Source organism: Arachis hypogaea, chromosome 3, assembly GCF_003086295.3.
Source record: "Arachis hypogaea cultivar Tifrunner chromosome 3, arahy.Tifrunner.gnm2.J5K5, whole genome shotgun sequence".
NCBI classification, from domain to species: domain Eukaryota; kingdom Viridiplantae; phylum Streptophyta; class Magnoliopsida; order Fabales; family Fabaceae; genus Arachis; species Arachis hypogaea.
Genome location: NC_092038.1, coordinates 41,048,820 through 41,060,169, shown reverse-complemented (window position 1 = coordinate 41,060,169; position 11,350 = coordinate 41,048,820).

Sequence of the window (11,350 nt, the reverse complement as noted above, 5' to 3'; positions counted from 1 at the left end):
ACATACTCTTTGTCGGAGTCTTCATCATCCATGTCTATGTCTTTCACTGGACTAGCAACATGAATTGGTGGTGGTGTGAAAGGTGGGTCATCTCTTTACAAAGGTCGAGTGGACGGATCCACCGCCACCAACATCACCAACCTCCGCGAAAAGTTCCATCACTTGTTCCGCCATGATTCTCCCATGAATATCAAACATGAGGCGTACATGCTCGTCTCCAGGGAGTCGAAACAGATGAAACCGAAAAACTCAATTTCTCAATGGTGCTAGCAACATATACCCCACCCTTCTAATCTCTTTTCTCCCTAAACCACCAAGGTTACTCAATATCAGACTCTTTAACTTGGACAAGGAACTTACTCGCCGAGTTCGCAACAGATTATCACACTCAAATATCATCCCATTGTCACTGTTTCTCATACGCCAATTGGGATACACACAAACAACCACATATTCGCTACTACTGGACATTTTTGCCTATTTTTTGGAAGAAAAATGAAGGAGAAAAAGAACTGAAATGTATGTGGAGAATACCAAAGGTTGCACATCCTTTTATAGCTGTTGAAAATTTGTCTTACTGTATCTCGTTTATATTGTAAACGTTTTAATTTTCCACGTATTTTGTTTACAATGTAAACGAGATAAGCGTACAATATCTCATTTACACTGTAAACAAGATATATACGTGTCACTCGCTTTGTCTTATCTCGTTTATACTGTAAAAAAGATAAGACATATTATGTATTTTCGTAATTATTTTTAAAATTATTTATTTCAGTAAATAAAATATTTTTAATTTTTTAAAGAAAAATTTTGAAAATATAAGGTAAATTTTTTCTTTTTATATATTAAATATAAATATTAAATATGTTATTATTTTGATATTGGGAAGAAAAAGAAAAAAATAAAAAATAAATATAAAAATGAGTATATAAAAAATTAAAAAATACAAAGACTTGAGAATACGATATTAAATTGATTAAAAATATAAGTGAGTCAAATAATTGGTATTTGAACCTATTAGGCAGAGAAAAATAATCGCATGTCAAACCATTAAATCATATAAAATTTTTGATTTTTTTAAGTACATACATAGAATTTGAATTTTCTAAATTTAAGATTTTCATTTTAGAAAATAAAATAAGATTTCTCAAAATATTTTTTTCATATTTTTTTTATTCACACCTATAAAATAAATAATAATAAATTATATTTTATTTTTTAAAATAAAATTTAAAATTTAAAAAATTCAAATCCTACGTAATAATATACATGCTTTTTTAAGTTTCTAGAGGCCAACGCCGAAGCCATTACTCAACCCCTCTCTCTTGAATCTGCCCCTACTTGGTTACCGGAGTAATTAAGTCAATGAAGTTAACATGTATCATTGTTTGATTTATTTCGCCAAGCAGAATTTCGTTCGTATGTATCAAATTTGCCATAATCATTTATGTTAGTTGTCAATATTCAAGTATTCTGTAGAAAAAGATGGTAGTTTATTTGTTGAATAAATATTTAAATTTGTCTCTAAAAAATTGTTTATTTTTTAAATTAATTTTTAAAAATATTTTTTAATTAAATTTATTTTTTAAATATTATAAATTGGTTATCTTTTCATCATTTTTGTTATTTATGGTTAATAGCGAATTCAAGCGGGCCTAAGGTAACTATATTTTTCCATTTTTTTTAAAAAAAATTAGGAATATTATTATTATATAATATATATATATATATTATAGATCAAATATATTTTTGTATAATACACACTAAAAAAAATTATGATAAAAAATAACTTATGTATAAATTATAATATGTATTATAATATATTAGCTATAGCAATTAACAAATAGGTTTAAAAAACAATAAAAGTATATAAATATATAAATAATTAAAAAATTATTAAAAAATATAAGTTTGGATTAATGTAAAAAATAATAATTATAAAAAATTTTTTGTTTTGACGCTTTCTATGGTAATAGTAACAACTGAATAGATTTTTTAAATAATAAAAATTATTAAAATAATATTTTAAAACAATATAAAAGACAAATTTTTAGCAGATTATATGATTGTATATGTTGAAAAAGAAAATGCTTCAAAATTTATTTCAGATGGTAAATTGATAATTTTAGTTGTATAAAATATCGCGGACCAAATTCAGAAACACCAAAATCCTAAAGTATGTAGTTGAATGTTAGTTTTTTTATAATATAGTTATTAATTTTGACCTATATACTATATGTTGAGTTAAGAAATTAACCAAATTATTTAGTGATGACAAACATTATTTTTGGGCAAAATAAATAATTAGTGTTGATTAATTATAATTACTTATTACTAATTGCTTATTATTGCATGCCAAAATTCAATAGCCCAAATGAAATGAAAAAGTAATCAGCAAGGATGTTGGGCTGAAAGCAAGATTAAGAGCCCAAGGAAAAACAAAGAAAGAAGCCAAAGAAATCAAAACGGGCCAAGCATATCACTACCCGATCCAAGCCCGATCTGATTTCAGAAAAATGATTCCCTCCATCTTGCTCCAACCAAAGCAACGTTCCCCTCTCTTTGTCTAAGTCGAATCAGAGTTTCAGAAAAGTAAGAAAGAGAAAGAGAAAGCATCTTCCATAAGCTTATCACCAAAGAAGCAAGAAAGAGAAAGATTAAGCTTGAAAGGCAGATTTCAAATCACCCAGTTCAAACCAAACCAAGCTTAGGTTAAAGGTAACCCATTTCCTCTTACATGCATCAGATTTTCATCTCTTCTTCCTAACTCTCTGCTCTATCCAAAATGGGATACAAAGGAAAGATAGTTTCTGCTCTTCTCTGCTGTGTATCCACGGTCTTAAACATGACTTGGGGACCAAGTTGGTTTTCAAGGGTTAAGATTAAGTTGACCATTGGAAGAATTCTATGGTTGCTGTTTTATGGCTTTCGGTCAAGATGAAGAAGTCAGAGGCGAAGTTTCTAATATGGGGATTAAGGAGAAAAAGTGAATATGTGGGTTGGTGAAGCTCAAGGCTCAAGGTGTTGACCTTGGAAGAAGAACCAAGAAAATGCAAGGAGATAAAAGAAGCTTGCTGTTCATTCAGAAGGCAAGGAGAGAAAACTAGAGTATTAAGGTATTGTTCTGAGAAGTGTTCTTTGAGAAAGTTCAACTAACTGGACAGTGTAACCTAACTAAAGGCGCATTCCGCCAGTATGAAGAACTGAATCAGAGGCTTGCTAATCTGGTTTTCGCATAGCACAAAGGCTGTTGATGAAGTCAATCTCCTTCATGTTTTACTGATTGTAATGTACTTTTCTATGTTTATCTTTCTGAAATTTCTTAGGAGAAAAGACATCGTGAGAAAGCTCAAGTAAAAGCCATGAGAAGAAAAAGACTGAGTGATACACTTGAGAGAAAAGCCTAGAGTTATTTTCTGATTTCTTTAGGTTGGTTAAGTGTCTTGTATCTTGTACCTGTTTAGTATCCCTTTCTTAGTTGGGTTAGCTCTAAGAGTGAATAGTTAGGTATTAGCATAGCCAATGTCAAGTTAGGTTAGAACTTGAGTGTGAAATTAGTGTATGTAATACTTTTAACTATAGTGGAAATTCCTCCATTGTTGTGGAGGAGACTAGACGTAGGTTGCATAGCACAAGGCAACCGAACCAGGATATATGCTGGTGTTAGCTTTTCTCTTCTCTGTTGTGTTCTGTTTTTCTGATATTCATGAGACAAAAATAAATTGTCTCATAAATTTCTGCTGCTGAGTACAAACAGAATCAGAATTGAAAGTTTTGTTTAAAAGGGTTATAACAGCTGCAAAAAGGAAGGCATAGATTCAACCCCCCTTCTCTAAGCCTACTACAACCTTTAATTGGTATCAGAGCTAAGGTCTCAAGAATCAAGCTTAACCGCTTGGAGAAAAGATCAAATGGCGAACAACTTGGGTACAACCACTGTTGCCTACACTCTCACTGAAGGTCAATCAAACAACCGGCCACCTTTCTTCAACGAGAAGAACTACTCCTACTGGAAAGAAAGGATAAGGATCTTCATCCAATCCATTGACTACAACATATGGAAGATTGTTGTGAGCGGTCCCAATATCCCAACAAAAACAAGTGCTGATGGAGTGGTGACTCCAAAAGAAGAAGCTGAGTGGAACGAAGATGACAAGAAGAAGATAGAACTGAATGCTAAAGCAATCAACCTTCTTCACTATGCTATCAGCTTTGAAGAGTATCAGAAGGTGTCTAGATGCAAGATAGCCAAAGAAATCTGGGAAAAACTCCAGGTTACACACGAAGGCACTAAACAAGTCAAAGAAACGAGGATTGATATGCTGCGAAAAGAGTACGAGATGTTCAGCATGAAGGATGGAGAAAGCATTGATGAAGCGTTTGAGAGATTCTCAGTCATAATCAACAACCTTGATGCTATGGGTACAAACTATGCAGAACAAACCTTGGTGAGAAAACTCCTTAAAAGCCTCACAAAAGAATGGGAAAACACTGCTACTGTCATAACCGAGAGCAACAACATAAGTCCCATAACCTATGATGAGATGAGAGGAAAACTCCTTGCTTATGAAGCCACACACACAAACACAGACTCAAAAAAAAGGGAATAACCCTCAAGTCACAGACAGAACCAAAAGAGAGTGAGTCTAGTGATGATATTTCAGATGATGAGCTTTTGTTTTTTGCTAGGAAATTTAGAAGGATGGTGAAGAACAAGGGCAAATACAAGGGTTCAAGTTCAAAGGACCACAAGTTCGACCTGAGCAAGGTGACGTGCCATCACTGCAAGGAGGCTGGACACTTCAAGCTAAACTGTCCAAAGCTCAAGAAGGAGGACAAAGGAAAGAAGGAAAGGAAGAGAGTACTCATGGCAGCTTGGGAGGATCTTGAAAATGACTCAAATGAAGAAGAAGAATCTGAAGGTGAAGACAAAGATTGTTTCATGGCTGGAAACAACAATCTTGATGAGGTAAATTACTATGATTTAACCATAGATGATTTACATGCTATTATTGATGATCTCACCTTAAATACATCAAAACTGCTAGATAAATACAATGAGTGCAGATCTGAAAGAGATGTGTTAAGAGCTGAAAATGATTTTTTGAAAGAAAAAGTGAAGGAAACTGAATGCGCTCTGGACATTATTGAAGAAAACAGATTTTTAAAATCTGAACTTGAAAAATTAAAAGGAAAGCACACTATGGATTCTCATGAGTTAATTGCTGAAAATAAAAGATTAAATGATATGATTAAAAGGCTGAATGGTGACTTAGCCAAATTTGCTCAAAGTTCAAGGAAGATGCAGTTTCCAATGTTTCCTCTATAAAGTTTGTGGCTTCTTCATCAAATACCAAATCCATACCAAACAAATCGGGTGTTGGATATGTTTCAACTCTTGAAGAAAAAGTTGATGAAATATACACAAATGAAGCTGAGCCTTCACCAAGAACTGATCCGAGCTCAAACCGACCAGGTTTGGGTTACATTTCGAAAAATGAGGCTGCTTTCAAGAAACCAATTTTCTACAACAAAACCTCATTTTCGAAAAATCCAAAGAGTTTCAAAAATTCTGGTAAAAATATTTTTGCAAAGAGGAATAATTATAACAAAAATTAGTTTGTCAAAAGAAATACATCTCCTCCAAAAACCAAAAAATTTCAACTATTTAATCACTTCAAGCAATATAACTCACCCCAATTTCAGCAACACACATAAAAAGTCATTGTGTTAATTGCAAAAGATTTGGTCACTCATATGCACAATGCTTCATTGAAAAGAGAGTTGTAGGAAACAAAGTTTATAATGTTGTTTGTGATTTCAATGCACTTGGGCAACCAAGATGGATTAACTTCAAAGGATCCAAATTAATTTGGATACCTAAGGCTACTTGAAACTCTTCATGCAGATTTGCCTAACATCCAAGAACAAAAAGGACATGTGGTACATGGATAGTGGATGTTCAAGGCCCATGACTGGAAGGTCAACCTACTTCATCAAACTAAACAAGTATGATGGAGGTTTTGTGACCTTTGGAGATGATGGCAAAGGTAAAATCATTGCTGTTGGAAAAGTAGGTTATGAGCAATCAACTTTCATTGATGAGGTACTTTTAGTATGTGGTTTGAAGCACAATCTTTTGAGTATTAGTCAGCTGTGTGATTTAGGATATTTAGTGACTTTCAAAAGATCTGAATGCTGTGTTGTGAATGAAAAGACAAATGAAGTGATGTTTCTTGCCAAGCGTTTTAACAATATGTATGGACTCACTCTTGATGAACTAAAGGATCAAAATGTAGCTTGTCTTCACTCTAAAGAATCTGAAAAGTGGTTACGGCACAAGAGATTGGGCCATGTAAGTATGTTTCAAATAAAGAAACTTGTAAAGAAAGAATTAGTAAGAGGTCTTCCATTGATAAAGTTTGACAAAGACATCACTTGTGATGCTTGCCAAATGGTAAAACAAACAAAAAGTTCTTTTAAACCAAAGGAAGACATCTCTACTAAAAGACCACTTGAGTTGCTACACATTGATTTATTTGGTCCAACAAGAACTCAAAGCCTAGGTGGTAAACATTATGGTTTAGTAATTGTGGATGATTATACTAGGTTTGGTTGGGTTTTATTTCTTGCACACAAAAATGAAGCCTTTTCGGCCTTTGAACCTTTTTGCAAGAAAATTCAAAATGAAAAGGATTTGAAAATCTCTTCTATAAGAAGTGATCATGGAACTGAATTTGAAAATAATTTATTTGAATCCTTTTGTGAGGAATTTGGAATATCTCACAACTTCTCTTGTCCAAGGACACCATAACAAAATGGTGTGGTGGAAAGGAGAAATAGAAGCATACAAGAGATGACAAGAGCTATGCTTTGTGAGAGCAATATTCCAAAATTCCATTGGGCTGAAGCAGTTAACACGGCTTGCCACATTTTGAATAGAACAATTATAAGAAAATTTTTGAAGAAAACCCCTTATGAACTTTGGAAAGGCTACCCACCAATCTTAGACTACTTACACATCTTTGGATGCAAATGTTTTGTTTTAAATAATAAGGATAATTTGGGTAAATTTGATCCAAAGGCTTATGAGTGTTTGTTTGTAGGATATTCCATAACTAGTAAAGCATATAGGGTTTATCATCAAGATGCTATGATTATTCAAGAGTCCATACATATTACTTTTTGTGATACTAACTTGGTGCAAATTATTTTGGAAGATTGTGATGCAGAAAATCAAGCTCAAAAGGAAGTTGAAACTGGGCAAAATCAAGAAAATGGAAATTCTGCTCAACATGACATAGAAACTGCAGCTGCTAAAACTTCGAGAGACAATTCCCTTTTGTCTCATGAATCTGAGGGAGATCCTAAAAACAGCAGCACCCAAAATCCCTTGGTAATTGAATCAACCTCCAAGTCCACCAGACCTTGTGAATGGAGATTCTTGAAGAATTATCCTGAGGAATTTGTCATTGGGGACATCTCTCAAGGGGTTAGAACTCGGTCATCCACTAAAAGGGCAAACGAAGGTTCAAACATTGCCCTTCTCTCACAAATAGAGCCTCAAAATGTCAAGGAAGCCCTTAGTGACCTTTCTTGGGTTAAAGCAATGGAGGATGAGCTTCTTGAGTTTGAGAAGAACCAAGTATGGACTTTGGTTCCAAGGCCGAGTGGAAAGAAAGTGACTGGCACCAAGTGGATATTTCGGAACAAGTTAGGAGAAGATGGCAGCATTGCAAGAAACAAGGCAAGGCTTGTGGCACAAGGATATGACCAAGAAGAAGGAATAGACTTTGATGAATCCTTTGCCCCTGTTGCCCGAATGGAAGCCATAAGACTTCTCTTAGCCTATGCTGCATTTTGTGGTTTTAAATTATATCAAATGGATGTGAAATGTGCATTTTTAAATGGTGTGATAGATAGAGAAGTGTATGTGGAGCAGCCACCTGGTTTTGAAAATAAAGAGCATTCTGATTATGTTTTCAAATTATCTAAAGCTCTCTATGGTTTAAGACAATCTCCTAGAGCTTAGTATGAGAGACTTAGCTCTTTTCTTTTGAAAAATAATTTTCAAAGAGGCACCTGGTGCACGAAATTGTGATTATCAACAATGACGCCAATAGACTTGGTGCTCTCAAACGTGAATCACACTTTGTCACAACTTCGCACAATTAACCAGCAAGTGCACTGGGTCGTCCAAGTAATACCTTACGTGAGTAAGGGTCGATCCCACGGAGATTGTTGGTATGAAGCAAGCTATGGTCATCTTGTAAATCTCAGTTAGGCAGATTCAAATGGTTATAGAGGTTTCGAAAATAATAATAAATAAAGCATAAAATAAAGATAGAAATACTTATGTAAATCATTGGTGAGAATTTCAGATAAGTGTATGGAGATGCTTGTCCCTTCTGAATCTCTGCTTTCCTACTGCTTTCATCCAATCCTTCTTACTCTTTTCCATGGCAAGCTGTATGTAGGGCATCACCATTGTCAATGGCTACATCCCATCCTCTCAGTGAAAATGGTCCAAATGCTCTGTCACAGCACAGCTAATCATCTGTCGATTCTCGATCATGTCGGAATAGAATCCATTGATTCTTTTGCGTTTGTCATCATGCCCAACAATCGCGAGTTTGAAGCTCGTCACAGCCATTCGATCCTTGAATCCTACTCGGAATACCACAGACAAGGTTTAGACCTTCCGGATTCTCAAGAGTGGCCGCCAAAGGGTTCTAGCTTATACCACGAAGATTCTGGTTGGGGAATCCAAGATACTCGCTCGTTCTAAGGTAGAACGGAAGTGGTTGTCAATCACGCGTTCATAGGTGAGAATGATGATGAGTGTCACGGATCATCACATTCATCATGTTGAAGTGTAGCGAATATCTTAGAATAAGAATAAGCTGAATTGAGTAGAAAATAGTAGTAATTGCATTAAAACTCGAGGTACAGTATAGCTCCACACCCTTAATCTATGGTGTGTAGAAACTCCACCGTTGAAAATACATAAGTGATCAAGGTTCAGGCATGGCCGAATGGCCAGCCCCTAAAGTCTAAGAACTAAACGTCCAAGGATGGATGCTAAGATAAAATATGAAACCCAGATGTCTAATACAATATTAAAATATCCTATTTATACTAGACTAGCTACTAGGGTTTACAAAATAAGTAATTGATGCAAAAATCCACTTCCGGAGCCTACTTGGTGTGTGCTTGGTATGAGCTTGAGCTTTACACGTGCAGAGGCTTCTTTTGGAGTTAAACGCCAAGTTGAAATGTATTTTTGGCGTTTAACTCTGGTTTGTGACGTGTTTCTGGCGTTTGACTCCAGAATGCAGCATGGAACTGGCGTTGAACACCAGTTTGCGTCATCTAATCTCGGATAAAGTATGGACTATTATATATTTTTGGAAAGCTCCGGATGTCTACTTTCCAACACCGTTGAGAGCGAGTCATTTGGAGTTCTGTAGCTCTAGAAAATCCATTTCGAGTGAAGGGAGGTCAGAATCCAACAACATCAGCAGTCCTTTGTCAGCCTTCTATCAGAGTTTTGCTCATGTTCCTCAATTTCAGCCATAAAATACCTGAAATCACAGAAAAATATACAAACTCATAGTAAAGTCCAGAAATATGAATTTAGCATAAAAACCAATGAAAACATCCCTAAAAGTAGCTAGATTCTACTAAAAACTACTTAAAAACAATGCCAAAAAGCGTAAAAATTATCCGCTCATCAGCACCACAGACACAACTCTATTTATCAAGAATTCTAATGATTCTTTTATTCTAGTCCAAATATATATTGATGACATTATTTTTGGATCAGCAAATGAATCCCTTTGTTTTGAATTTGGAAAACTCATGACAAGTGAATTTGACATGAGTATGAAGGGTGAACTTAATTTTTTCCTTGGGCTGCAAATTAAACAAACTAAAAATGGTATTTTCATTCATCAAGAGAAGTATTCCAAGGAATTAGTTTAGAAATTTGGTATGGAAAATGCCAAACCCATGGGAATTCCCATGCATCCTAATTCTAAATTAGATAAGGGAGAAACTGAGAAAGATGTAGATGAGACTAGGTATAGAAGAATGATTGGATCTCTTATGTACTTAACATCCTCTAGACCTGACATTGTGCAAAGTGTTGGCTTGTGCTCAAGGTTTCAATCCAAACCTAAAGAGTCACATCTTTCAGTAGTTAAAATGATCATTAGATATATTCATGGCACATCCAATTTTGGTCTTTGGTATCCTAAGATTGATTATTTTTCTGCAGTTGGTTATTGTGATGCAGATTTTGCTGGTGATAGAGTTGATAGAAGGAGCACTTCAGGCCTATGTTGTTTTCTTGGAAAGTCCTTAAATGTTTGGTCAAGTAAGAAGTAACCAACAGTGGCCTTATCCACTGCAGAGGCTGAGTATATAGCTGCTTCTTCTTGTTGTTCTCAGCTTTTATGGTTAAAAACATAGCTTGCTGATTACAAATTAAATGCTGAAAATATTCCCTTGATGTGTGATAATATGAGTGCCATCAATATTTCTAAAATTTCAGTTTTGCACTCTAGGACTAAGCATATTGAAGTGAAATTTCACTCAATAAGAGAACATGTCCAAAAGGGGAATATTAGTATTCAATTTGTTAAATCTGAGGAGCAATTAGCAGATATTTTCACAAAACCATTAGCTGAGGATAGATTCTGCATGCTTAGGACTTATCTAGGAATTTTGAGTTATGATTCCTTATTTGAAAAATGCTGATGTATTTGTTGGAGCTTTTTGTCTCATAAACAGGCATGAGATAATTCTGGGCAGGTGATGAATGTTTCCTTCAAATCAGCGTGTTCAGGGCTTATTTCAAGTGAAAGTTAATCTGGGCTAACTCCAAAATCAGATCTAGAATGGTCCAATGTGTTTCCTTAAATCCAACCATCTCTAGGCCCATATATGAATGTTACATTTTTTGTTGTTGTTTTTGGTGGGCTGAGTGCTTTTTTTTTTAAGAATTTTTCATTTAATGTTTTTTATCCAAAAAGATTTTTAGTTTGATTTTTTTGGTTTTTCAAAATTTAAAATTAATTTTCTGTTTTATTTTTTAAATCAAATAAAATCTTTCTTTTATGAGGTCAGGTCTTTTCATGTCATTTCAAAAGGTGATGCAGTTGCATGGTTTTGGAAATCCACTTTTGGGTACGGTTACCAACACTCCCTCTCTTCCCTCCATAACTTCTCCTCAAACCCTTCGGTTTCTTCCCTCTCACTCCACTGCCTCTCTTCCATCAAAAGCCTAAATCTAACCAAATGGGGAAGAAAGTTATTGCTAAAAGAGCACCGCGTGAAAAGATTC